Genomic DNA, 12,993 nt, shown 5'->3' on the forward strand with positions numbered 1-12,993 from the left:
CCCTTATTTTCTTCTTCTTTTTAGCGTTTATTTTTTTGGCCATAAAACACAGGCGGCTGTAAAATTAATAGGTTAATGTAAAATAAACGCTAAAAAGAAGACTATTTTGTGAATGCTGATCGTGGTCTCGTTGAATACTATGAAAAATAATATTTAATAAACAGAAATGAATCTGCCTGTGGGGGCGGAGCCACAAATGCGTGTCAGTTTACAAATCCGTGGGAATGGATTGCGAAAGCGTGCGCACGGATTATGAATTCGTGAGTACGGATTCAAAAACCGAGGGTACGGTTTACAAAATCTGAGCGCACGGATTGGGAATTCGTGGGCACGGTTTGTTAATCCGGGTCATGAATGGCTTGTGTTTGATCACAAGAATGTCGTAATGCTTTTTCAGGATTGCCGCATGTAAGTTACGCGAAAGAAAAAACAAAACAAGCAATTTCGTGGTGGGAACTAATAATTTTAAATTTGAGTCAGTGTATATTTTGTTGTATGCATTGTACTTTATATGTGTTTTTCATGCCAACAATGTTAATAAAATTATCAAATGCATTCAGTGGCACTCATAATTTGTTATTTTTACAGAAAAAAAATGGCTACTGGAAATTCTGATTGGCTGGTAACTTACCAGAAAGTTACCAGCCACATTGGCTGGTGATCAAAAAAGTTAATATAGAACCCTGGTTGACAACTATGTGATATACTTAATAAATCTGCAGATACCAACAGGTAGGTCATTGCCACATGTTCATAAAAAGATGTGTAAAATATGACTCAAAACTAATGTTTGTTCAAACTTGATGCAAGTGCACAGATGGACTCTTGTTTTCTTATAATTTATGCTGTCACATATTGCTCTTCACACATATCTCTTCAGGCTAATAGCTATAGGCTTGAACATGCACCTGTTTCGGTGAAAGAAGAACTTGTTCTGAATCTGTTTTGTTTTTTTCTCTCCTCTTTCATTCCTCAAGCAGCTACAAAAAACACACTGCTTAAAACACACATATCTGCACTGTTCCCATGCACCATCCTGGAAAACTTGAAAATTTCAAAAGTGCCATTATTGAGGTCATTGAAAATATTTTATAACAAGATAAATTTTCAGCCCTATATCAAGTAAAGCAACTTCCAAAACACTTATCCAAAACTTGGCTAATGAAGCCAGCCTCATGGTGATACTAAATATACAAAGAACCTATACAGAAATATTTGTTGTGGATTTCAAGTGATCATGAATCTGTCATTATTTACTCACCCTCCTCTTGTTCCAAACCTGTATGAGTTCCTTACTTTTGCTGAACACAAAAATAGACACTTTAAAGAATATTTATTAACCAAACAGGTGATGGTAACCACTGACTCTCATACTATCATTTCCCCAAAACCACGGATGTCAATCGCTACCATTAACTGCTCATACAGTGTTTGTGTTCATACAGGTTTGGAAGAATTTAAGAGAGATTAAATGATGACAGACTTTACACTTTTGGTGACCTATCCCTTTAAAAACCCAGAAAATGATAAAAATGAACAAAACAAAATTATAAATAAGCATAAAAGGTCACGTTTTTCGTGTTTTTTTGAAGCTTTGGTTGTGTTTACAGTGTGCAATATAACGTGTTCATGTTTCGCGTGTAAAAAAAACACAGTATTTTTCACACAATTCACCTATCTGTATACCGCTGTTTTCACTGTCATAAAAACGAGCAGATGACTTCCTTGTTCTATAAAGCCCCTCCTTCAGAAATACGTGACGAGTTTTGATTGGGCCAGCGGTTCCTGTGTTGTGATTCGACACCAGCTTAGTGCACGCTGCCCTCCTGGAAACGCGATTGGGCTAGTTTTGAGAAGCAAGTGGGCAGGATTTGTTTTGAAAACCTGGCAATCCTGATCTGAACGCACATGCTGGAGATCTACTTATAATCACAGGAGCGTTTTTACTGACAAGATGCGCATGAAAATCGCATACGATTTTATGCACAGCCCTACCATCTAGTTAACAAAGCTAAACAAGTTACAGAAACTGTTAAACGCGGTCCATAAACAACGCCTTCTCCAGACAAAGAGGGAACTGCTCCATCTTTCAAGAATAATCTTTGTGTGAATCTGGCATTAAACTGATTGAGATTGAGGAAGCTGTCCTCAGCAAAATGTGCTGCACATAGTTTTACATGTGGATTATAATTTTCAGGAAACGAATAAAACATAAATTGCGTCCCTTGGAAGCCCAAACAAAGGTGATTGGACTCAGAGATGAAAATAACAGCGTTTCGACGACATGACGACAAAAACACTCTTCAAACGCAATTCTTCCTCCTTCTCTGTGCGAGTGCAACAAGACCACGCCCCCTTTTTTGTGTATTCATGAGGGTGGAGGTTAGTCAAAAAACTGTTTTAGTGACGTCATTACTGCAGGAACTAGAGGGATGTAGTCCAAACGGGTCGTTTTTTGTAGGCGAGTTCTGTTAAATGAAATATCTCGCTTGGCATTGAACTTTGAGCTTTAGAATTTTACAGATATTATTTATACTCTAACAACAACATTACACACTAACTGAAGTTTGAAACATGGGATCAAGAAGAACGGGACCTTTAACAAATGTAACTAATAACACAAAATAACAGGTGACTTAATAGACATTTCCATGTCAACTCACAGCCACAACATTAACCTACAAAAGGACATGACTCACGAGGAGGATGGCTCTAAAAGCCTATTGATCAAGTTGTTGACTTGAGCTGACACTGCCACCGCAATTAAGCTAAAGGTTGATTGATGGTCTGTGTGTGGCTGACACTGATAAACTAAGCCAAAACAGTCAGCATATGAGGAGGTACATTTTCAAGTTTAGCACAGCTGCTGCAACTGGCATCTAGCACTGTGAGCTGAAGTATGTGGCTATTAGACCTGCAACAGATGAACAGAGAGTGAAGGATAGCAGACATACATAGCTGCCTCCAACGAGATATTCATCAACCAATGCAATTGATCACACACAGAGTTAATCTGTTCAGCGCAACTCTAAAACATACTCTTTATAAACAATCCGGATATTTTCATTTGCATTAATGGAATTCAGTCTTTGAGGATCTGCAGTTGTGAGGCATAGCCATTTTTTCACTCTGATATTCTCATCATAAGCGTCGGCTGTGTTATACAACTAAAGAAAAGCAAGCATGGATTACTACAGGTTTTGAATGCTATATGATTCTGCAAACAATGTGATTTTATGCAGAAGTATTCATGAGTTACGGATTGTCTCCCCTGTCTTCATTAAGCAGGTCTCAGCAGCATAATCCCTTTGAATGAAGATGAGCGCTTCTTAGACACAAAGTAACATGCTATAGCTCATTCTTCATTGCAGTTTTGATCAGCTAACACAAAAAGACAAGTTAAACATGTTTGTTTGTCCATTTGCTTGACATGATTCACTGATAAGATTGAATGATATTACGCATACTGAGAAGGGTGTGTGGTGAAATATTTGCACCCTTAAAAGACGTTTAGAGGCCACAAATATCAACTTAAAAAATCAGTCAGTTATTGTATGTTTACAAAGCAGTGGTTCTCAATCTTTCTGACTCCAGGGTTCCCCATTTTCCACAACTATATTAGAAGGTCCAACCTTCTAATATAGTTATAGTTAATATTATATATATAATATCTAATATAAGATATGGCTGTATATTGGCCAACTGTGATTAGTTCATAGGCTTGACTACCGTAGGTAATCACAGCATGCCGATGTACAGCCATATCTCACGTCTACATGTGAGTGTGATATTGTGATATACAACAGTTCGACAACACGAGTGTGTAAATATATAAGAAAAACAACAACGGTGTGTCTTTTAAAACCCATTTTGTGCTGAATTACTTCCTTCCAAAACGGATTCAAATCTCAGTTTAACAGCTGAGCTCAAGGTACATTACTAATTAAAAATTTTTGCTTTAGAACTAGAAACAAATGAACGTTGAGTTGCTTCATTAAAAGTTTTACTGTATGAAAAGCTCACTGTATTATGTAGTCGAGTATTAGATTACCTGCATCTGATACAGCATTCGTTCTTCAGCTCAATCTCATATTCACAGTAAAATATTAGTTTGAATGTCTGCTGAGGAAAGCGATATCTTTCATCTGTTAAGGGTGATTTCCGATGACAGCGCTGCTCACTGCATTTGTTGGATGCGTCTTATAAGCTGTTATTAAAAGTAAAAATAACTTCCATTTCAGTCTCTTTCAATAAAAAAAAATCTTTACAACTGACTCGTAAAACAGTCTCTTGTCGCCATCTAATGGCGGAACAATGTCACTATAATCACCATCATGAACACACTTAGTTTCCCAATTCTAAATAGAACTATGTATATAATCAATTCACCATAAAAGTTGCTAGACAATTCAGTGAGTAAAATTCGAAGTAAAAATGCAGTGCTTTGACAGCACTGAAGTTACACAAAAAATTACTTGATGAGATTTTGCCCTCAGCTAAAACTATTTGCAATGGAACAAATAATAGATTAATTGGTAACACTTTCTATAAAGCCTGTATTTATAATACATTATAAGGGTATTCTTAAGGCATTATAATGAATGCATAATTCATTATAAATAAAAACAAAACGAATAAACTAATAATACGGTTTGTTGTATCATCTCAAGAATATTGATAAGAACAGTTTTAATATATTACAATATTTACTTATTTGTTGTTTATTGCTTTAAAGAGTATGATGATTTATAACACAACGAACGCGTTGCATCCCCTTTTACAATGGATTATATTTATCATAGTTATAATGTATTATAAGTCTCTTATCTTGCCATTTTTCTTATGCTACTTTACTTAAAGCAATCAAAGAACAATAAGTAGTAATAATAATGATAAAAATTCTCTCAAACAGCCATAAGATCAGATATCAGATCAGGTGAAAGTGTAATATGACACATTTGCTTAGAACAATTTTTACTGTAATGTCAGTTTAATTATTTTGATGGTACCCTTTAGACAGCTGTTGATTATTAACTCTGCAACTACATATCAACTAGCAGTCATTGGAGTATTAGTATGTCTGCTACTGTAAATATATGCAAACACTTTATTTTGATTGTCAACCTACAAATAAAATGACAAAGTGTCTTTGCAAGTATGTCAACTTATTCTACCAAACTAGATTCTACCATTCTTGAGCATACTTATACTCTAATGAGAGTTAGATGGCATGTAGTTGCAAAGTTGCTTATAGTCAACTGATTTAGAGGATCATCAAGATCAAATGCAACCATATAAAACTGATTTTTTTTTTTTCAGTTGTATTAAGCTTTTTATCAGGAGTATTAAGCTCATATCAATTACTGTATCAAAGATACTGTGCAGATCTTAAATAAACAATGTCAAGATATGTTACAGTCCATTATATTGTAAATGAAATAGATTTAATATGGTGTTCATTATGTGTTATAAGTAATCATACTCTTAAACTTATAACCACAAATACATAAGTATTATGATGTATTATAACTGTTGTTATGATTATTCATGAGTTGATATAACATAAGTCATTTATAATGCATAATACATTCATTAAGAACACCCCTATAATGTATTATTAATACAGCTTCATAGAAAGTGTTACTGATTAATTAATAATAAATTGATTCCAAACAAGTACATTATCACCTAAAAACTCTTAAAACTGTTTCGTGAAACAAAAACAGTATTATTTTTAAATTATAGATGGTTTTAACAGCAACAGCATGAACAAACTCTATAAATGCTGTACACAAAGCTCCACTGAACTTACAAGCCCTGCTTTATCAGACATATAACATGCAAGATGAAATGAATTGACATCTTCCTTCATAAATACAGTGATATAAACCCTCTTTAGTGGATTTGGGTGTCCGGTATGACATTCACTGTGAGAAATACAGCAGGCGAAGTGATACAAATCACTGTAATATTGCACTATTATCAGCCAATCAGATTCGAGGACCAGAAAGAACTGTTGTATAATAAGTAGCCTACTCTTAAGAGTCATCTTACTGAACCTGAACATCAACACTTAATTTATGTGCATAAGCAGCAGAACCGTCCATAGAAAAGTCAATATGGGGCGTAATGCAATGCCATGGCAGTTTAATACTGCTGTTCTGGGCCAACCGACTCACCACCATCACTGTTTCTAAGATTAGCTATACTTTGATGATGCACTTGTGACTGCTGGGAAAATTCATGCCCCACTCCCCCTCTTTTACTTCATCCCTCTTTCCCTCTCAGTGGTGCAATTAGCACTATTACACTGGGATCAGGTCCATAGAATTGCAGGAGACTCCATCCATTCACTCAGAACAGTTGGCATGAATGAGCGTATCCTCATGCACCGAGAGGGAAGGAATATACCAGCATGCAACTGCATTACTGCAACTTTATTTCAGTGAAGCAAATGAACATCGAGTGATTCCATCCTCTTGAGATTCAACAAAGGGTTCTGTTCTACTTATGAGCATAAACATGCTCAACCAGTGCTGTGAGAAACACCCCAATGCTCAGTGCTCACACCGATGCTGTCATCATCTCACCCTGGCTCTGCTTGAGTTTCCAAAGTGCTAGACTATTCTCAGCAGCAGGATTTGTGTTTGGGTCTTTCATCAGTTATGAGGGGAAACAGCTCTGCTTTGCCACGACACTCCAGTTCTGCCAAAGCCAGAAATGACCAGAGTGCATGACACCTGTCCCTATATAACACTTCAATAGTCAAAAACCACTACATCAACCTTCAACCTTCAACATCAACCTTCCTTCCTGAAAAGACCAGTTTAAAACAACACACTACTGGTTTGGTGCTGTTACAGGTGGTGGACCAGCAATGAGGTTTTGGTGGTTGAGATAAAAAAAAAATACAAACAAAAACCTAGTGGGTACACCAGCAAAGCACCATCCAATTCTTAGGAATAGAAGCCAAAACATTTAATGCAAATAATCTGTCATAATTTGTTCATCCTTCTGCTGTTTCAAACCCTTCCTTCACACAAAAGAATATGTGTTGTGTTCCAAACAACAATGGACCCCACTGAATTTAATTTTATGGTCAAAATAAAGGAAGAAATAAAGCCATGCAGGTTTATGCCATGCCATGAGGGTGAATAAATGTAAAGTATAATTATTAAGGTAGTATGTTTGCAAAGTTGTAGTTGTAGAGTTGTAGTATGTTTGCAAAAATCGAACTGGTGCAATTTAAGAAGCACTGAAGTGTTTATACAATGTTTTAAAAAGACATTGTTTTAATGAGACAGAAGATGAACTTTTAATGTGCGTGACATGTACTTGAACTGATCTTGGCAATTTCTTTCAATCCACAGTGAGATGTGTGTTATAAAAACTTCAAATGCTGCTACGAAACAAATCTAAAGCTTTATGCCTAAGGAAAATCCAGCTGTACTCTGTTTTGGGGTGATGGCTCTGAGCAGCGGTGGATCTACTCTGTCCTTGAGCCTGCAGGTGGCCGCCAAAAACCTTGCCGTTGTTATGACAATCAGTGTGCACTTTTCACAGTACAGCCTGTGTGTGACACAAAATGTGTCAGTGGAGAAACTCTTGTCTACGGCACACAAAAATAAGCATCTGTAAGCCAAGCAAAGTGTTTCTACTTTGGTAAAGAAAGAGTCTCTTTCAGCTGTCAGTGAGAACAAGTTACACAAAAGTAACAATGTAACTACTTTTTGTAAAAGTAACGAAACATTGTCATGCATTAGTTTCATAAATATCTTCTCCCAAGACTAGTCATAAACCCTTACCCCAAGAAGAGAGACACACTCAGGGCAAAAGAGGGATAAACAGATGGAAAGAGGAAAAAAGAGAGTTTGGGGAGGTGAGATAGAAAGGACAGAGCTGAAGTAGGCCAGAGCACTAGGGAGACTGTCTGTCCCAGATCAGTACTTTACTGCGAGCAGAGTGAGATAAGGAGAAAAAACATGAGCGGAAGTGCGTAAAACGACTGGGCTAAATCCTGAAAGCTCGAATTATCCCCCCAAGAGCCTATACAGTAAATATTAGAGGATGGAGAGATGAACCATCTTCAACAGTTGGGCAAACACACTGAGATGAAGAAAAGGACGAGAGGGCAAGAAAAACTCACTGACTACAGGGGACGGAGAAGTAAAGTGCATAATGGATGAGGAGGAGGGGAAGTGGTTGGGAACAGTGAAGAAGACAGGATGGAACAGAGAACAAACATAACCTGATAGGAATTGAGTTAAATTAATAAGCATGAAACGGTGAACACCATATCAAACCTCCACACTGGCCAAATTTACACATCCACTGGTATCGATCCATGCTGGCCAGTTAGCATCCACCGCCTGCTTTCATTAGCTTAGTCAGGCAAATGTATTATTAGATCATGCTCAGGATGGAAATGTATATTGAATGGCACATTTGTATCTACTCATTTCATAGGACAATGTGAGAAAAACATCAGATTAAGTTGATTACAATTGTTCTGAGGTGCGTTTCCCAGAAGCAACTATGGTCGCAAGTTCTGTCGTTACCAACAGAGTTTAGTGGAACTAAAGACCATAGTTAGCTAATGACGCTTTTAGGAAATGCACCACTGTGCGGTAGTTGTTAGGTTGTCCAGACCTGCTGTAGATTTTATGTCAGTGTGTGAACATTTATTTAAGCCTGCTGAAATGGTGTGAGCTATTACTATGTTAAGATAAAAACATTTCTCCTCATTCACTGTTACAAGTGTGAGGATGCGTCGCAGGAGATCTTTCTGCTGAGCGTAATGAGAGAGAAGTGTTTGAACCACCAAGAGAGCAGTGGTACTCACACATACCAGCACCATCTCTAAATGAAGTTGTGGAAGAAGCAATAAACACAAATATCAAATAACTGGAAAGAAATACTTTCACTGTTCACTGGAGATGGGTCAGGGTGGTTGCACTGCTCTCACATACCTGTAGTACTAGTTGTCCATTTTTTCAGCATGAATGCATTAAATTGATGAAAAGTGACAGTAAAGACTAACATAAAATAAAATAAAATAGATGCTTTTCTTTTCAACTTTCTAGTCATCAAGCAATCCTGAAAAATAGGTATAAAGTTCTCCACCAAAAAAAACACTTTGGTTTTAAAGGTAATATATCATTTCTGAAGGATCGTGTAACCCTAAAGACTGGAGTAATAGTTGCTGAGAATTCAGCTTTTCAATCATCAAGTATGTAATAATATTATGTATCACAATAAAAAAAAATGGTTTTGCAAAAACCTGGACACATCCATGTGTATGCATGATATGCATGTAGCCAGAGCATTGAGTAGAAGGGTGTTGTTCTAGTTTCCCGATTTATCAATGGCCTGTTCAATGCGGCTAATTTTAACTCTCTTTGTGTGCCTCTGTCTGATTATCCACTCTGTCATCCTATCTCATACCCCCCACCGAAGCCAACACACTCACACTACACCGGAGATACTCTGTATGTGTTTAAAGGGAAGACGGACAGAGTGTGACTGAGGAAGAAATGTTTTATTACATGCAATGTTGGAAACACAATTCTGCCCAATATCTGTGCCAGGAAAACGAATTTGAAAGGTTTTGTTCCTTTTATCCTACTGATAAATAATTTGTATTAGAATTTTTTTTTAATGCTGTTACGCATAAATTGAACAACATTTTGTTTGTGAGAAAAGAATCTCCTTACTTATCTTACTTATTATTTTCCCTCCCCCGCATTGTTTCGCTCTTTCTCTCTCAATCTCACAATAAGTGGCTAGAAATACATATATCATGTAATTATGGGTGACCGCAGAAAAGACCTGCAATAATATCAGAGGAGAATATACTTGGAAAAACAAAGGCTTCTAATAACAGATTCAGCAGATAAAGGCAGAGGACAGTCCCAAACCAAAACAACACACAATCCCTGTGTAACAGCACATGCAGACACACTGCCCCGGACTCAAGATCTCTTCACATCTATGCAGAGGAGAGAATGTTTGCTTGTCGGTTCACTTGTGTGCCACTTCCAGACTGTAAGGTGAGGAGTTGGCAGTCTACATAAGAGGCATTAAGTGTGTTGTCTAAGCAGCAGTGTGTCTGTGGGCGAAGAAGCATCTGTAATGAATGGTGTGATAATGGCAATGACCTGAAAAGTACCTAGCCTACTTATATTCACAACTTTTTATAATAAATATTAATCTGGGATAAATTGCATATGCCAGATAAACACAATATAAAAAATAATACACTCAAAATTAAAAATCTGCCATCCTTTTCTCATCCCCACATTGTTCCAAACCAGTACAATTTGCTTTCCTCCATGAAAGGCAAAAGGATAATTTTTTTAAGACTGTTTTCTATGTTTATTTCCACATGGAAAAGCATTCATAAGGCCTCAAAAAGAACACAAAAAGGGGTCCATATGACGGAAGTGCAATATTCTGCATCATCTGAAGTTACACAATGGCTCTGTGCAATAAAAATATAGCTTAAGCTGTTATTCACTGAAAATATTGACATTTCCGCAAGCTCTCTTTGGCGTGTTTGTGGATTTGTGTACACATTAGTCAAATCTTTTTTTATGAATCTGAACTGATTTGTGCATAAAGATATTAATAACGTAAATTTCGGTCTGTTCTAACAAAGCTTTTTGCATGGCTTCATAAGACTTGGAAAACAGTGCACTAGTCATATGGACCACATTTATTATAATCTAACGGTGCATTTTTAATCTGCAGTTCACGGTGATTGCATAAAAAAAGAGTATCCGCCATAATATTGAATATTCCACCCTTTGTGCTCCATACAATAAACACAATCATAAAAAACTGAAACGACATGAGAGTGTATAATCTCATTTTGGTTGAACTATCCCTTTAACAGCAAATTCTGCTTATGAGGAAAAAAGACAAGGCAGTGAACAGAAAAGAAAACTGATGTGGCATTTAAGAGATGCAATCATATGCTTGCAGATCAGTTTGTTAGCACTGCTCGGTGAGGAAGTCTGCATGCATGCCAGTGTATGTGGGTGGGTGTTTCAGGGAGTGACAAGATACTGCATATCAGGCTTCTCCCTTAAATATACATAGGAGAAAAAACATATTACATTCTGTGCCAGGATCTGATTTGTATCACTTGTCATTTTTATCAATATGATCCTTTTCTGTGCCAAGCTCTTTCTAACACAGATATTTAAATATATATCCAGAAAAACTTACAACCTTCTGATGTAGTATTCACCTATTCTTTCTGCGCCTCATGCACCTACTGTTTTAAGTGAACCTGCAGCCAAACTACAGATAATAGGAAACACCAGCCCAGTCTGATCTCCTCACATCATTCACTCAGTCTAGCAGATACAGCGCATACACAGGTCGCCTCCGTTTCCCATTAGCTCATATTTCCAGATTAGAATGGTTCAACTTTGAATGGCAAACCCCCAGCCAGTGTCTACTCTTACAAACCCTTTCGGGATCCATTCATCGCTCATCCTCTGCACATTTTCACCAGCCTCCCATTCCATGCATCCCCCCAGCACAGGCGTAAAGAGAAATAAGCCCCACTTACTGTCTTGCTGTGGTTGCCGCTATTTGTAGATCCTTCCTTTGTAAATGGAGAGAATGACAGCAGTTATAAAAGAAAGGGAAAATCCAGCAGCTGGTAAAAAAAAAACAGGGGGGAAATACAACAACGACAAAAAGAGAAGGAGAGGAGAGAGAAAGGCAGATAAAACAAAAAACAAAAAGAAAGAAAAATGAAATGAAGGAAAATAAATCACCGTGGCAACAATTAGGCCTTTGGAAATTACATTTTAGAGTGTGTCCTGTGAGCCGGTGAGCGATGGGAGCCAATGCCTATCGTCAGCGAGCAGACACCGTTCCAGTTGTTCGTGGAATAGTAACACTTCTATTTCCTCGGATCTGACAATCGTTCTCACCCTCTCTCTCTCCCTCCTCCCTCCTTTTCTCCCTGCCACGTTCAAACAGCCCTTATCGCTCGTTCTCTTTCAGCTGGTTGGTTGGCTTCGTTCCTCTCTCATCCTCTTGTTTCCCTCCCTCCATACCTGCCTCTCTCTCTCTCTCTCTCTCTCAATCGCTTTTGACCCTCCTCCTCTCCTCCACCGTCTTCCCCATCAGAACCCAGATACAAGGCAGACCCCTCCTTCCCGCTCTTCTTCTCCCCAGCTTTCTTAGATGTTGTGAGGAGTTTACCTTTAGATGCGGTCCGCTGAATAAACATTGGCTCTGCTGCTAAGGCCAACTGTGTTAAAACATGAATTCAGTACAAAAAATACATATGTAATAGAAGGAGTGAACCACTTAGCTTGGGGAAGGAAAAAGGGAGAAAAATTAAGGGGAAAGAAAGAATGAGGGGTTATAAATTTAATTAATTATTGATATATATAGACGACATCTACCACCCCATATGTCAGCAGAGACCATGTCAACTAGAAAAACCCTAGTAATAGATCCCCTGTGAAGATCTCGTCAGCCATTTGCAAAAGACCATGAGTCTTCTGCTCAATCTGACATGTGTTGCAGCCTGGAATTAAACAACACCATGCTGGTTTTTCTGGCCAGAGGAGAACTGGCTCCGGGACTGAGCCTGGTTTCTCCCAAGGAGTTTTGGTTTCTTGCCACTGTCGCCTTTGGCTTGCTTAGCTGGGGACACAATTTCTGTCAACACTGACTTGACTGCACAGACATTATTGGAAGAAAACTGACCTGAGCTGGATGATGACATCACTGAATCAACAATGAACTGACTTTAACTGATAAACTGACTGTCTTGCATTATCAGCACACATTTTTCCTGTTTAACACTGTAAAGCTGCTTTCATGCAATCTGTATTGTATAAAGTGCTATATAAATAAAGGTGACATGCCTTGACTTTGAGGTACCAATATGGAACCTTTAGGTAAATAAATAAAGGTTTCATATGTGTAAATAGATAAAAAGAGTGAGTAGCATCAATGTATTTT

At 37.7% G+C, this 12,993-nt stretch overlaps 1 protein-coding gene across 6 annotated transcripts in view; it reads right to left on the reverse strand.

Moving 5' to 3' along the window:
* The window catches only part of LOC132149129 (SH3 and multiple ankyrin repeat domains protein 1-like), a 120,867-nt gene extending 108,805 nt beyond the window's left edge, over positions 1-12,062 (reverse strand). For 5 of the 6 annotated variants that reach the window (XM_059558088.1, XM_059558085.1, XM_059558087.1 and 2 more), the window contains exon 1: positions 11,579-12,062. The gene's annotated coding sequence lies outside the window, so the exon portion shown is untranslated. The remainder of the gene's footprint in view (positions 1-11,578) is intronic. The other variant, XM_059558084.1, reaches the window with a different exon arrangement.
* Positions 12,063-12,993: the final 931 nt, after the last annotated feature.

Source organism: Carassius carassius, chromosome 9, assembly GCF_963082965.1.
Source record: "Carassius carassius chromosome 9, fCarCar2.1, whole genome shotgun sequence".
In the NCBI taxonomy this organism is placed as follows: domain Eukaryota; kingdom Metazoa; phylum Chordata; class Actinopteri; order Cypriniformes; family Cyprinidae; genus Carassius; species Carassius carassius.